The sequence below is a fragment of the Procambarus clarkii genome, chromosome 9 (genome assembly GCF_040958095.1).
Source record: "Procambarus clarkii isolate CNS0578487 chromosome 9, FALCON_Pclarkii_2.0, whole genome shotgun sequence".
Classification (NCBI taxonomy): domain Eukaryota; kingdom Metazoa; phylum Arthropoda; class Malacostraca; order Decapoda; family Cambaridae; genus Procambarus; species Procambarus clarkii.
Genome location: NC_091158.1, coordinates 36,780,399 through 36,797,348, shown reverse-complemented (window position 1 = coordinate 36,797,348; position 16,950 = coordinate 36,780,399). Strand labels below are relative to the sequence as shown.

Below are 16,950 nucleotides of genomic sequence, written 5' to 3'. Positions count from 1 at the left end.
GGTAATCGAGCCCTTCCTTTTGGATCGAACCCACATTCAAAGGGTCTACTTTTTTCATGATCAACTACAACCTTCTTAGATAATAATGAAGCTACTAATATTACTAATATCCTTACTACTAAAGTAAATAAAACACTTGTTATTAAAATATAAATTAATTTTTCTAGACTCTAGACCTTTTGGTTGGAAGCCAAATATACATTTATACTAAAAAATTAACCTCCTCATAAGTAAATAAATACATATAAGAATAACCACACTACATCTACAAAATGTCAATATCAAGCAGCGGCCTCAAATCCAAAATGATGATAAGAAGAAAAGTGACACTTATATAAACAATATAAACATACTGAAAGAAATGAAGAACCAATAATAACATGAAGCCCATGAAACCCAGTAGCCACAAAAAAAGTTGAACCATAAATAGAATCGGAAATTGAAAAAGATGCTTCCACATATTCAAAAGCCTGTAACCCTGTAAAATACAACCCTAATATAACAGTTAATATCAACCTTTGTAAAGCCTCTTTATGATTAGAATTTAAAATTGCATGATGAGATCAAGTTACCGTAGCCCCAGAAGACAATAAAATTGTAGTATTTAATAAAGGTACACCGAAAGGATTAAATGGTTGAATACCTCTAGGAGGCCAAAATCTACCAACCTCTACAACAGGAGCTAAGATCCTGTGAAAAAACGCCCCAAAAAAAAAGAGAAAAAAAATAAAACTTCTGTCAAAATAAATAAAATTATACCTCAACGTAATCCTCTTATTACAGCCCCAGTATGTAATCCTTGATAAGTACCTTCACGAACTACATCACGCCACCATTGAATTATAGTTTAAATTACACCTAATAATCTTAATTACAATAAATCTGCCCTTAATTGATGAAATCACTTAATTAACCCAGTAGTTAATATTATAGCTCTAATTGAACCGGTTGAAGGTCAAGGTCTTATATCCACTAAATGATAAGTATGATGTGTATGTCTTGACATTAATTTACTTCTCTAGCATATAAAGTACTTAAAATAGCAAATACATATGGTTGAATAACTGCAACAGCAGACTCTAATATTAATAAAAGAATTTGCAAAATAATAAGAACCCAAAGAATTCTTAAAGGTATAGAAGAACCTATTCCCCCTAAAAGCCTTAATAATAAATGACCGGCAATTATATTAGCAGCTAATCGCACTGCTAATGTTCCAGGTCGAATAATATTCCTAATATGTTGACCAGACCACACACTAGAAATTGAAGGAACGACGACGTTTCGGTCCGTCCTGGACCATTCTCAAGTCGATTGTGATGAGGACAGGTAGGGACAGGCATTAAATAGGCAAGAGAGAGCTGAGGAGGAAAGTCAGGTGTAGGGGATAGTAGTAATGAGAACTGCAGCAGGCCTATTGGCCCATACGAGGCAGCTATTATATTATAACCTATTATAACCACCGAAGGAGATAGTAATAGGAATAAGAAGAGGATAGCAAGGGAGCGTAGAAGACAATGAACAGAAAAAGGGAGAAGAGAGAAAGAAAGGGAAAGAGAAAGAAAGAAATGGAAGGGGGAAAGCTTATGTTAAGTCACGTTTGTTAGAAAGATTAGAGCATTTGAGTATATACTGTGAAAGGGAAGAGTCCACAGCAACAAAGCCAGGACTCAAGTTCATGTTGGGTACATTGTTAATAAGAGCCGATTCTACAAGACGGCGTCTGTGTAGAGTAGAGGCAGGAAAGATTATTTTGGAGGAAGACCAATCAATGGGATGATTAGAATCCCTCACATGGCAGAAGAGAGCATTGTTAGTGTCTGCAGACATAACACTTCTCTTGTGTTCTTTAAGTCAAAAAACTAAGAAAAAAACCGCAAACTAAGACAGCTCTCTAGTCTTTGCCCTCCTGACTTTGATCTCATTAAACGTTTCCGTGTCATCTGCCCTTCTCTTCCTTATTTCTATGGTCTTCCTAAGACTCATAAACCTGGTGTTCCTCTTCGTCCTATCATTTCTTCACGGGGCTCTGTCAGCTATCCTCTTGCCTCGTGGCTCGCTAAAACCCTGACACCTTACCTTGGCACTTTTTCCCCTGCCCACCTTCGTCACTCTCAGGACTTCATAGAAAGACTGCGCCTGCAACCCTCTTGTAAAATGCTTAGTCTTGATGTCGACTCTCTGTTCACTAATGTTCCGCTCGATGACGTTCTCTCTTTCCTCAGACAGAAGGCGTCAGAGGGTCTCCTTCCTCTCCCACTTCCCACTGACGTTTTCCTCGATCTCATTAGACTCTGTGTTGAATCTAACTCTTTCTCTTTCAACGGTAAATATTACACTCAAACTTTCGGTGTCGCTATGGGTTCCCCTCTCTCCCCTGTTCTTGCTAATTTCTACATGGAATACTTCGAAACTGTTCTTCTTCCTTCTATTGATACTCGTCCCTCCCTCTGGCTTCGCTATGTTGATGACATTTTTGCTTTATGGCCTCATGACCTTAATCTTTTCCAGCCTTTCCTCGCCTCTCTTAACAATCTGGCTCCTTCTATCCATTTCAAAGTTGAGTGGGAATCTAATTCCCTCCTTCCTTTTCTTGATGTTCATGTTCACAGCTCTGTGTCTGGGTTCTCTTTCTCTGTCTACCGTAAACCCATGCATAGTGGCATGTACATTCACTTCTTTTCCTACCATCCTCTTTCTGTTAAGAAAAGTGTCCTCGTCTCTCTCTTCCTTCGCGCTCTACGCATCAGCGACCCTCAGTTTCTTGATTCTGAAATTGCCTTTATCTACAAATCATTCTCTCGCCTTGGTTATCCTTTGCATTTCATCAACTGTGCCCACTCTCAAGCTAAACGAAATTTCTTTCATCCTAAACCTGCTTCCAACACTAGTAGCACTGTACTATGCCTTCCCTTCATATCTGAACTCAAAACTTTTACCAATACCTTTCGTCCTCTTGACATTAAACTCGCCTTTCGACAAACTAACACACTTCGTAGCAATCTAGTTCACACTGCTCCTCCTGCTTCTAATGCTGCTGGTGTCTACTCTATTTCCTGTTCATCTTGTCCTCTCCAATACTTTGGCGAAACTGGCCGTACACTGAATGACAGACTTAAAGAACACAAGAGAAGTGTTATGTCTGCAGACACTAACAATGCTCTCTTCTGCCATGTGAGGGATTCTAATCATCCCATTGATTGGTCTTCCTCCAAAATAATCTTTCCTGCCTCTACTCTACACAGACGCCGTCTTGTAGAATCGGCTCTTATTAACAATGTACCCAACATGAACTTGAGTCCTGGCTTTGTTGCTGTGGACTCTTCCCTTTCACAGTATATACTCAAATGCTCTAATCTTTCTAACAAACGTGACTTAACATAAGCTTTCCCCCTTCCATTTCTTTCTTTCTCTTTCCCTTTCTTTCTCTCTTCTCCCTTTTTCTGTTCATTGTCTTCTACGCTCCCTTGCTATCCTCTTCTTATTCCTATTACTATCTCCTTCGGTGGTTATAATAGGTTATAATATAATAGCTGCCTCGCATGGGCCAATAGGCCTGCTGCATTTCTCATTACTACAATCCCCTACACCTGACTTTCCTCCTCAGCTCTCTCTTGCCTATTTAATGCCTGTCCCTACCTGTCCTCATCACAATCGACTTGAGAATGGTCCAGGACGGACCGAAACGTCGTCGTTCCTTCAATTTCTAGTGTGTGGTCTGGTCAACATACTTCAGCCACGTTATTGTGACTCATCGCCTGCAATATTCCTAATACTTTCAATTAAAACTATAAAAGGCATCAATACTCATGGAGTACCTTGGGGTACTAAATGAGCAAATATTTCTTGAGTATGATTAATTCAACCAAAAACTATAAAAGATAATCATGAAGGAAAAGCAAGTGATAATGTTATTGCTAAATGTCTTGAACTTGTAAATACATAAGGTAATAAGCCCAAAGAATTATTAAACACAATTAAAGTAAGTAAAGATACAAATAACACATTTAAACCAATATTTTTTGCCCCTAAAATTACTTTAAATTCACCATATAACATATTAGTAAACTTTAATCATATTATAACTCAACGTGAAGGAGAAACTCAATATATAAAAGGTAAAAATAACAAACCTAAAAAAAGTAGAAATTCAATTTAAAGGAAGAGAAAAAACTCTTGAAGAAGGATCTGAAATTCTAAATAATCTTGTTATCATTTTCAAACTTTCTCAATTTCCTGACCCATTTTTTCTACCCGATCTAATTTACAATAAATTACTAAAAAATACTGTACAGCCAATACTAAAATTAAACTCAACAAAAACATAATATATAAATTTATTCAAAAAAGAGGGGATATTTGAGGCATATAAAAATATTTATTCAATTACTTAAGTCTGACAAACTTATATTATATCTATATTAACTAATTTTTATTTCATCTGAAGTAAATTACTATTTCAAGCTTAAAAGGCTTACACTTATCTTTAAGTTATCAAATGAAGATTTTAAGCATGAAGAAACTCAATCCAAAAAACTATTTACACTCACTCTTTCTACTACAATAGGTATAAAACTATGGTTCGCCCCACAAATTTCTGAACACTGACCAAAAAATAAACCAGGTCGATTGATAAAAAATCTAATTTGATTTAACCGACCAGGAATTGCATCAGCTTTTATACCTAAAGCTGGAACAGTTCAAGAATGAATAACATCAGCAGCCCTAACAAGTATACGAACTTGAGAATTTATAGGTAGCACTACACGATTATCTACATCTAATAAACGAAACCCAGACTCAGAAAGATCCACCGTTCCTAATATATAAGAATCAAATTCTAAATCTAAAAAATCAGAATATTCATACCTTCAATATCATTGATGGCCAATTGTTTTCAAAGTAATCCTAGGATTATTAATCTCATCTAATAAATACAAAAGTCGTAAAGAAGGAAATGCAATAAAAATTAAAATAATAGCAGGTAGAATAGTTCAAATAATCTCAACTTCCTGTCTTTCCAATAAATAGCAATTAACCAAAAAATTAAAAAATAAATAAAATATAATATACCCTACAAACGAAACAATTAAAATTAACACAACTATAGCATGATCGTGAAAAAAAATTAATTGCTCTATTAATGGTGAAGCACTATCTTGAAAGCCTAAATTTCCTCATCTTTCCATTTCTAAAAGAAGAAACCTTCTTTATAGGAGCTTAAATCCTATACATCCATCTGCCATTTTAGAATTAATTAGAAATTAATAGAGTCTCAGAATAAGTATGATCAGCAGGAGGATAAGAATGCTGTCATTCTATAGAAGTAGGTATAAAAAGAGATCTAAATCTTTTTCGACTTATAATAAAAGCCTCTCAAACAATAATTACAAATCCTAACACAGCTACCAAAGAATTAATAGAACCAATTGAAGATAAAACATTTCATGCTCTATAAGCATCAGGGTAATCTGAATAACGCCGAGGTATACCATTTAAACCTAAAAAATGTTGAGGAAAAAATGTTACATTTACCCCTACAAATATAGTAAAAAAATGAATTTTTAATCATTTTTTATTTAAAGATAAACCTGTAAATAAAGGGAATCAATGAACAATACCTGCAAAAATTCCAAACACAGCCCCTATAAATAAAACATAATGAAAATGAGCTACTACATAATAAGTGTCATGAAGAATAATATCAATAGAAGAATTAGCTAACACAACCCTATGTAAATTCATATAAATTAAATAAATATAAATCTCACAGGTCGGTTCCCACACGATCTTTCATACGTTTCTTTTCACTGTTGGTGGTAATTCAAAAATCAATTCTCCAAAATAAAAATGAATTTTGGAGAATTGATTTTTGAATTACCACCAACAGTGAAAAGAAACGTATGAAAGATCGAGAAAATTCGTGTTAGAATTATTAATCTTACTTTTTCGGTCATATTTAATATATATATATATATATATATATATATATATATATATATATATATATATATATATATATATATATATATATATATATATATATATATATATATATATATATGTATATATATATATATATATGTATATATATATATATATATATATATATATATATATATATATATATATATATATATATATATATATATATATATATATATATATATATATATATATATTATTAAATATGCCTGAGAAAGTAAGATTAATAATTCTAAAACGAATTTTCCACATGTTTCTTATATATCTTTTCACTATTGATGGTAACTGAAAAATCAATTCTCCAAAATTAATTTTTATTTCTAGTCTGATGCGACACTTGAACGCGTTTCGTAAAACTTGTTACATTTTCAAAGACTTTAGTTTACACACACACACAACTATAACTGAGCAGAGTTCAAACAGCTTCGATTTTATACCTGCATTTGGGTGAGGTGATATGTTACAACAGTTTTGGATGAGGTGAAAACAAACTTTCAACACAAGACAGAACATGAAACAATGGGTATAATATTTTATAAGTTAAAGGGAAGAATGGAAGTAACTGCAAAGGGCCTATTGGCCCATATTTCTTGATGCTTCTATATTGGTGCGGAGTCTTGAAGTGGGTAGAATATAGTTATGCATTATTTTGCTGTTGATTGCTGGTGTCGACTTCTTAATGTGTTGTGCCTCGCAGATATCAAGCCGCCCGCTATCGCTGTATCTATCGATGATTTCCGTGTTTTTTTTTTTAAGACTTCTCTGGTGATGGTCTGGTTGTGGGAAGAGATTATATGTTCCTTAATGGAGCCCTGTTGCTTATGCATCGTTAATCGCTTGGAAAGAGATGTTGTCTTGCCTATATACTGAATTCTTTGAGGCTTACAGTCCCCAATTAGGCATTTGAAGGCATAGACGACATTGGTGTCTTTTAAAGCGTTCTGCTTTGTGTCTGGAGAGTTTCTCCTGAGTAGATTGGCCGTTTTCTTGGTTTTATAGAAGATCGTCAATTGTATCTTCTGATTTTTGTCTGTAGGGATAACATTTCTATTAACAATATCTTTCCATTTCCATCAATATTAACAATATATATATATATATATATATATATATATATATATATATATATATATATATATATATATATATATATATATATTTATATATGTATATATATATATATATATATATATATATATATATATGCATATATATATGTAAATATATATATATATATAAATATATATATATATATATATATATATATATATATATATATATATATATATATATATATATATATATATATATATATGTATATATATATATATATATATATATATATATATATATATATATATATATATATAAATATATATATATATATATATATATATATATATATATATATATATATATATATATATATATATATATATATATATATATATATGTCGTACCTAGTAGCCAGAACGCACTTCTCAGCCTACTATGCAAGGCCCGATTTGCCTAATAAGCCAAGTTTTCATGAATTAATATATTTTCTATAATTTTTTTCTTATGAAATGATAAAGCTACCCATTTCATTATGTATGAGATCAATTATTTTTTATTGGAGTTAAAATTAACGTAGATATATGACCGAACCTAACCAACCCTACCTAACCTAACCTAACCTATCTTTATAGGTTAGGTTAGGTTAGGTAGCTGAAAAAGTTAGGTTAGGTTAGGTTACATAGGTTAGGTAGTCGAAAAAAACATTAATTCATGAAAACTTGGCTTATTAGGCAAATCGGGCCTTGCATAGTAGGCTGTGAAGTGCGTTCTGGCTACTAGGTACGACATATATATAAATATATGCATATATATATATGTACATATATATATATATTTATATATATATATATATATATATATATATATATATATATATATATATATATATATATATATATATATATATATGTCGTACCTAGTAGCCAGAACGCACTTCTATGCCTACTATGCAAGGCCCGATTTGCCTAATAAGCCAAGTTTTCTTGAATTAATATATTTTCTCTATTTTTTTTCTTATGAAATGTTAAAGCTACCCATTTCATTACATATGAGGTCAATTTTTTTTTATTGGAGTTAAAAATAACGTAGATATATGACCGAACCTAACCAACCCTACTTAACCTAACCTAACCTATCTTTATAGGTTAGGTTAGGTTAGGTAGCAGAAAATGTTAGGTTAGGTTAGGTTAGGTAGGTTAGGTAGTCGAAAAACTATTAATTCATGAAAACTTGGCTTATTAGGCAAATCTGGCCTTGCATAGTAGGCATAGAAGTGCGTTCTGGCTACTAGGTACGACATATATATATATATATATATATATATATATATATATATATATATATATATATATATATATATATATATATATATATATATATATATGTCGTACCTAGTAGCCAGAACGCACTTCTCGGCCTACTATGCAAGGCCTGATTTGCCTAATAAGCCAAGTTTTCCTGAATTATTATATTTTCTCAATTTTTTTTCTTATGAGATGATAAAGCTACCCATTTCATGATGTATGAGGTCAATATTTTTTTATTGGAGTTAAAATTAACGTAGATATATGACCAAACCTAACCAACCCTACCTAACCTAACCTAACCTATCTTTTTAGGTTAGGTTAGGTTAGGTAGCCGAAAAAGTTAGGTTAGGTTTGGTTAGGTAGGTTAGGTAGTCGAAAAACAATTAATTCATGAAAACTTGGCTTATTAGGCAAATCGGGCCTTGCATAGTAGGCAGAGAAGTGCGTTCTGGCTATTAGGTACGACATATATATATATATATATATATATATATATATATATATATATATATATATATATATATATATATATATATATATATATATATATATATATATATATGTCGTACCTAGTAGCCAGAATGCACTTCTGAGCCTACTATGCAAGGCCCAATTTGCCTAATAAGCCAAGTTTTCATGAATTAATTGTTTTCCGACTACCTAACCTACCTAACCTAACCTAACCTAACTTTTTCGGCTACTTAACCAAACCTAACCTATAAAGATAGGTTAGGTTAGGTTAGGTAGGGTTGGTTAGGTTCGGTCATATATCTACGTCAATTTTAACTCCAATAAAAAAAAATTAACCTCATACATAATGAAATGGGTAGCTTTATCTTTTCATAAGCAAAAAATTAGAGAAAATATAATAATTCATGAAAACTTGGCTTATTAGGCAAATTGGGCCTTGCATAGTAGGCTGAGAAGTGCGTTCTGGCTATTAGGTACGACATATATATATATATATATATATATATATATATATATATATATATATATATATATATATATTCACAAAAGAGAATTGTAGCCTCGGCTACCATCCTCTTTTGTCCGGTGCTCCTGGCAGTATGGGTTCGAGTCACTTCTGGGGTGTGAGTTTTCAGTTGCATATAGTCCTGGGGACCATTCAGGCTTGTTCGTGTTTGTGTTTCTCATGTGTGCCCAAAAGAATGAAGTGATTTGATAAAATACCATGCCCAAGATTACCAAGCGAGTGCTGGCAAGGGGATGGAAATAGCTTCAGCTACCATCCTCTTCTGTCCGGTCGTGTTGGTCGAGCAGTTAAGGGATCCTGTACGCCAGACGAGATCTCTTTTGGAATGGGTTCGAGTCACTTCTGGGGTGTGAGCTTTCAGTTACATATAGTCCTGGGGACTATTCAGGATTGTTCTCATTTGTGTTCCTCACGTGCGCCCCAAAGAATGAGGTGATTTGATAAAATACCATGGCCAGTATTACCAAATGAGAGCTGGCAGAAGGATGGAAAAATCTTCAGCTTCCATCCTCTTTTGTCCAGTCGTGTTGGTCGACCGGTTAAGGGATCCTGTACGCCAGTAGAGTGATTCTGGCAGAATTGGTTCGAGTCGCTTCTGGGTGTGAGCTTTCAGTTGCATATAGTCCTGGGGACCATTCAGGCTTGGTCGCATCTGTGTTCCTCACGTGTGCACAAAAGAATGAGTTGATTTGATAAAATACCATGCCCATGATTACAAACCGAGTGGCGGCGAGGGGATGGAAATAGCCTCAGCTACCATCCTCTTATGTCTGGTCGTGTTGGTTGAGCGGTTAAGGGATCCTGTACGCCAGAAGAGTGCTCCTGGCAGTATGGGTTCGAGTCACTTCTGGGGTGTGAGTTTTAAGTTGCATATAGTCCTGGGTACCATTCAGGCTTGTTCGCATATGTGTTTCTCACGTATGCCCCAAACAATGAGGTGATTTGATAAAATACCAGGCGCAACATTACCAACCGAGTGCTTGCGGGGGGATGGAAATAGCCTCGGCTACCATCCTCTTGAGTCCAGTCGTGTTTGCTAGGTGATTCAGGGATCCTGTACGACAGGAGAGTGCTTCTGGCAGAATGGGTTTGAGTCACTTCTGGGTGTGAGTTTTCAGTTGCATATAGTCCTTGGGACCATTCAGGGTTATCGCATTTGTGTTCCTCATGTATGCCTAAAAGAATGAGGTGATTTGATAAAATACCATGCCCAAGATTATCAACCGAGTGCCGGCGGGGGGATGGAAATAGCCTCGGCAACCATCCTCTTTTGTCCGGTCGTGTTGGTCAAGCGTTTAAGGGATCCTGTAGGCCAGCAGAGGGGTTTTGGCAGTATGGGTTCAAGTCTCTTTTGGGTGTGAGTTTTCCGTTGCATATAGTCCTGGGGACCATTCAGGCTTGTTCACGTTTGTGTTCCTCACATGTGCCTCAAAGAATGAGGTGATTTGATAAAATTCCATGCCCAAGGTTACCAACCGAGTGCCGGCGGGCGAAGGTAAATAGCCTCGGCTACCATCCTCTTGTGTACGGTCGTGTTGGTCGAGCACTTAAGGGATCCTGTATGCCCGTACAGTTCTCCTGGCAGTATGGGTTTGAGTCACTTCTGGGGTGTGAGCTTTCAGTTACATATAGTCCTGGGGACCATTCATGCTTGTTTGCATTTGTGTTCCTCACGTGTGCCCCAAAGAATGAGGTGATTTGTTAAAATACCATGCCCAAGATTACACACCGAGTGCCGTCAGGGAGATGGAAATAGTCTCGGCTAGCTGCCTCCACCAGCCACCACCAGCCGCCACCTGCCACCACCCACCACCAGCCGCCACCTGCCACCACCCACCACCAGCCGCCACCCGCCGCCACCCGCCACCCACCACCAGCCGCCACCCGCCGCCACCCGCCACCCACCACCAGCCGCCACCCGCCGCCACCCGCCACCCACCACCAGCCGCCACCCACCGCCAGCCGACGCCACCCGCCACCACCCACCACCAGCCGCCGCCACCCACCACCACCCACCACCAGCCGCCACCACCCACCACCAGCCGCCGCCACCCGCCACCACCCACCACCTGCCGCCGCCACCCGCCACCACCCACCACCAGCCGCCGCCACCCGCCACCCACCACCGCCACTCACCACCCGCCGCCACCACCCACCACCCGCCGCCACCCGCCACCACCCACCACCAGCCGCCACCCGCCACCACCCACCACCAGCCGCCACCCGCCACCACCCACCACCAGCCGCCACCCGCCACCACCCGCCACCCGCCACCAGCCACCGCCACCCACCACCGCCACTCACCACCCGCCGCCACCACCCACCACCAGCCGCCACCCGCCACCAGCCACCACCAGCCGCCACCTGCCCCCACCCACCACCAGCCGCCACCCGCCACCAGCCACCACCAGCCGCCACCTGCCACCACCCACCACCAGCCGCCACCCGCCACCAGCCACCGCCACCCGCCACCCGCCACCACCCACCACCAGCCGCCACCCGCCACCAGCCACCACCAGCCGCCACCCGCCACCAGCCACCGCCACCAGCCACCGCCACCCTCCACCGCCACTCACCACCCGCCGCCACCACCCACCACCACCACCCACCACCACCCACCACGAGCCGCCACCCACCACCAGCCGCCACCCGCCACCACCCACCACCAGCCACCACCCAATTGCACCACCAGCCGCCACCTACCACCAGCCGCCACCCGCCACCACCCACCACCAGCCACCACCCGCCGCCACCTGCCACCACCCACCACCAGCCGCCACCTGCCACCACCCACCACCAGCTGCCACCTGCCACAACCCACCACCAGCCGCAACCCGCCGCCACCCGCCGCCACCCGCCACCCACCACCAGCCGCCACCCGCCACCCACCACCAGCCGCCACCCGCCGCCACCCGCCACCCACCACCAGCCGCCACCCACCGCCAGCCGCCGCCACCCGCCACCACCAGCCGCCGCCACCCGCCACCACCCATTACCAGCCGCCGCCACCCGCCACCACCCACCACCAGCCGCCGCCACCAGCCGCCGCCACCCACCACCGCCACTCACCACCCGCCGCCACCACCCGCCGCCAGCCGCCACCACCCACCACCAGCCGCCACCCGCCACCACCCACCACCAGCCGCCTCCCGCCACCACCCACCACCAGCCGCCACCCGCCACCACCCGCCACCCGCCACCACCCGCCACCCGCCACCAGCCACCGCCACCCACCACCGCCACTCACCACCCGCCGCCACCACCCACCACCAGCCGCCACCCGCCGCCACCAGCCCCAACCCGCCGCCACCCGCCACCCACCACCAGCCGCCACCCGCCACCCACCACCAGCCGCCACCCACCACCAGCCGCCACCCGCCACCACCCACCACCAGCCGCCACCCGCCACCACCCACCACCAGCCGCCACCCGCCACAACCACCCACCACCACCACCCACCACCACCAGCCGCCGCCGCCACCACCACCCACCACCACCGCCGCCGCCACCACCCATCACCGCCGCCGCCGCCACCACCCACCACAGCCGCCGCCGACACCACCGCCACCACCCACCACAGCCACCACCACCCACCACCACCGCCGCCACCACCCACCACCACCAGCCGCCGCCGGCACAACCACCCACCACCCACCACCACCGCCGCCACCACCCACCACCACCAGCTGCCACCCCCACCACCACCCACCACCGCCAGCCGCCACCACTCATCACAGACGCCGCCACCCGCCACCGCCCGCCACCACCACCAGACACAGCCGCCAGTGTCCGCCACCACTGTCCGCCACCGCCGCCACTGTCCGCCACCGCCGTCACTGTCCGCCACCGCCGCCACTGTCCGCCACTGTCCGCCACCGCCACCACTGTCTGCCACCGCCACCACTGTCCGCCCGCCGCCACCACTGTCCGCCCGCCGCCACCACTGTCCGCCCGCCGCCACCACTGTCCGCCCGCCGCCACCACTGTCCGCCCGCCGCCACCACTGTCCGCCCGCCGCCTCCACTGTCCGCCCGCCGCCTCCACTGTCCGCCCGCCGCCTCCACTGTCCGCCCGCCGCCTCCACTGTCCGCCCGCCGCCTCCACTGTCCGCCCGCCGCCACCACTGTCCGCCCGCCGCCGCCACTGTTCACCCGCCGCCGCCACTGTTCGCCCGCCGCCGCCACTGTCCGCCCGCCGCCACCACTGTCCGCCCGCCGCCGCCACTGTCCGCCCGCCGCCACTGTCCACCACCGCCGCCAAAGCCGACACGGTCCGCCCGCCGCCACTATCCGCCACAGCCGCCACTGTCCGCCCGCCGCCACTGTCCGCCCGCCGCCACTGTCCGCCCACCGCCACTATCCGCCACCGCCGCCACTGTCCTCCCGCCGCCACTGTCCGCCCGCCGCCACTATCCGCCACCGCCGCCACTGTCCACAAGCCGCCACTGTCCGCCCGCCGCCACTATCCGCCACCGCCGCCACTGTCCGCCCGCCGCCACTGTCCGCCCGCTGCCACTGTCCGCCACCGCCACCACTGTCTGCCACAGCCACCACTGTCTGCCACCGCCACCACTGTCCGCCCGCCGCCACCACTGTCCGCCCGCCGCCGCCAAAGTCCGCCCGCCGCCGCCACTGTCCGCCCGCCGCCACTGTCCACCACCGCCGCCACGGTCCGCCCGCTGCCACTATCCGCCACAGCCGCCACTGTCCGCCCGCCGCCACTCTCCGCCCGCCGCCACTGTCCGCCCGCCGCCACTATCCGCCACCGCCGCCACTGTCCGCCCGCCGCCACTATCCGCCACCGCTGCCACTGTCCGCCCGCCGCCGCCACTGTCCGCCCGCCGCCACTGTCCGCCACAGCCGCCACTCTCCGCCGTACAGCCTCCCCTCTCTCCGTTAGTAAATAATTATAATTGTTAGTAAATAATAAAAGAAATATAAATTATTAGATTTTTTTTACCCCTAAATTGGTTTTAATATTTAAATTGAAAATAATAATATAATATAAAATATAATAAAAATAATATAATATAAAATATAATTTAATTTCAAGAAATTTAACTTTAAACACAAAGATGTGAAAAGGGTTCAGATTATTGGCTCAAACCTTTCATAAGAGATTCATATTGGTATATGAATGGATTATGAATGACTCATGTTAGGAGTGTAAAGTTGCCACAACATCTCAAACTAGTGTTAGATACATATGTCTTGGTTATAAGTTTTGGAAACCTATTTAAGTCCACACACAATATCTTATCTGATACGATAAAACAAACGTTTCCAATACTTTCAAATACTTTCAAGATATGTTGTGGCAACCTAAAATTGTTTGCTGGGCATCCTCTTTTGTCCGGTCGTGTTGGGCGAGCGGTTAAGGGATCCTGTACACCAGTAGAGTGCTTCTGGCAGAATGGGTTCGAGTCACTTCTGGGTGTGAGTTTTCATTTGCATATAGTCCTGGGGACCATTCAGGCTTGTTCCAATTTGTGTTCCTCACGTATGCCCCAAAGAATGAGGTGATTTGATAAAATACCATGCCCAAGGTTACCAACCGAGTGCCGGCAGGGGGAGGGAAACAGCCTCGGCTACCATCCTCTTGTGAACGGTCGTGTTGGTCGAGCACTTAAGGGATCCTGTATGCCCGTACAGATCTCCTGGCAGTATGGGTTTGAGTCACTTCTGGGGTGTGAGCTATCAGTTACATATAGTCCTGGGGACCATTCAGGCTTGTTTGCATTTGTGTTCCTCACGTGTACCCCAAAGAATGAGGGTATTTGATAAAAAAACATGCCCAAGATTACCAACCGAATGACGTGGGGGGATGATAATAGCCTCAGCTACCATCCTCTTTTGTCTGGTCGTGTTGGTCGAGCGGTTAAGGGATTGTGTACGCCAGCAGAGTGTTCCTGGCAGTATGGGTTCGAGTCACTTCTAGTGTTGTGAGTTTTCAGTTGCATATAGTCCTGGGGACCATTCAGGCTTGTTCGCATTTGTGTTCCTCATGTGTGCCTCAAAGAATGAGGAGATTTCATAAAATACTATGCCCAAGATTACCAACTGAGTGACGTGGGGGGATGATAATAGCCTCGGCTTCCATCCGCCTTTGTCCGGATGTGTCAGTCTAGCCGTTAAGGGATCCTGAATGCCAGCAGAGTGCTCCTGGCAGTATGGGATCGAGTCACTTCTGGGGTGTGAATTTTCTAGATATCAAGGAACCCGATTAATATTTCACTTCTAAAATAAAATTATAAATTTTTCTGCTACAAAAACTCACCTTTTAATTTAGCTATTTCCTTTTCGAGATACACAACCGAATTACATTAATTTAAACATCTATTATACACAAGATACATAACTTTAATATTACTTTTCATTATTAAATCTTAAATTATTTCAAATTTCCTTTACAGTATTTTATACTAAGTCTTTAATATTATTCAATTAAATTTACTATATTTAAAAAATATTTTTCATATTAACTACACTAAACAACTATTCATAATCAAAATATATCGAATCACACGACAAACCTTCAGTGTAAATGAGATGCCAATTTTTAGCTTTACTTTGTAATTCTAGAAACACTTTCCAGTACCTCTACTATGTTACGACTTATTTCACATTAAATGAAAGCGACGGGCGATATGTACATAATTTAGAGCTTATATCAAAAAATCTCACTACTCCTTTTCTTACAATTAAATCCTCCTTCATAAATATATTTAAATACTTAATTCATATTAAATAAATTTTATTGTAACCCATATTTACTTATTTATAAGCTGCACCTTGATGTAATATACTCAAAAATATGATTTCAATAATATTTTCTCCTAAATTATCTTATAATGACGGTATACAAGCTGATTAACTAAAATAAGTAAAATAATGCGTGTTGTATCGTTTATAAAACAGGTTCCTCTAACTAGACTAAAACACCGCCAAATTTCTTAAATTTAAAGAAAATAACTCCTAATATTCTAGTATTTATAAATTAAATCTAAGTGTACTAGGGTATCTAATCCTAATTCATACCTTAGTTTTTTAAGTTTCACTACCTTAATTTTCAAATAAGTCTTTATATTTAATAACCCAATTTCACTTTTTATAAACATAAACTCTTATTTTAATTAATTTATTAACTTCAACTAATATACTTTATTTAATTTTCAAGTATAGCCGCGATTGCTGGCACAAGATTTTATCAAACTTATTATAACTTACTAACTCAAGATTTCTCCTATTGATAATATTAAATATTGCATATCTATATACTATACTTTAAGCAAATATATTTCACCAAAATTTACATATACTAAATAATTATAAAATAAAGCCCAAAGCAAAAATCAAACTTTATTAAACCTAATTCACCAAAATATAATTCAACTAATAATAAACCTACAACTTAAAATTTAAGAAAATATTAATAGAAACCAAAAAGAGGTATTCCACTGTTAATGGAAAAATTGAAATATTTCTTATTAAGGAAATTTATTGGTTAAGAAAAAGCTTCTAACTTATTTCTTGAGCGGTTTAATTCCGTTCAAATTTCATTATACGTAAGTGTTACAGCACGAGAAGTTTTGATCTTCTAAGAATT

The 16,950-nt window shown here is 42.0% G+C and overlaps 3 pseudogenes; all 3 read right to left on the bottom strand.

Moving 5' to 3' along the window:
• Nucleotides 1–215: 215 nt before the first annotated feature.
• LOC138362752 (cytochrome c oxidase subunit 3-like) lies at nt 216–994 on the bottom strand (annotated as a pseudogene).
• LOC138362742 (ATP synthase subunit a-like) lies at nt 216–4,428 on the bottom strand (annotated as a pseudogene).
• Nucleotides 4,429–5,252: 824 nt separating this feature from the next.
• Nucleotides 5,253–5,745, bottom strand: LOC138362751 (cytochrome c oxidase subunit 1-like; annotated as a pseudogene).
• Between the last annotated feature and the right edge of the window lie 11,205 nt (nt 5,746–16,950).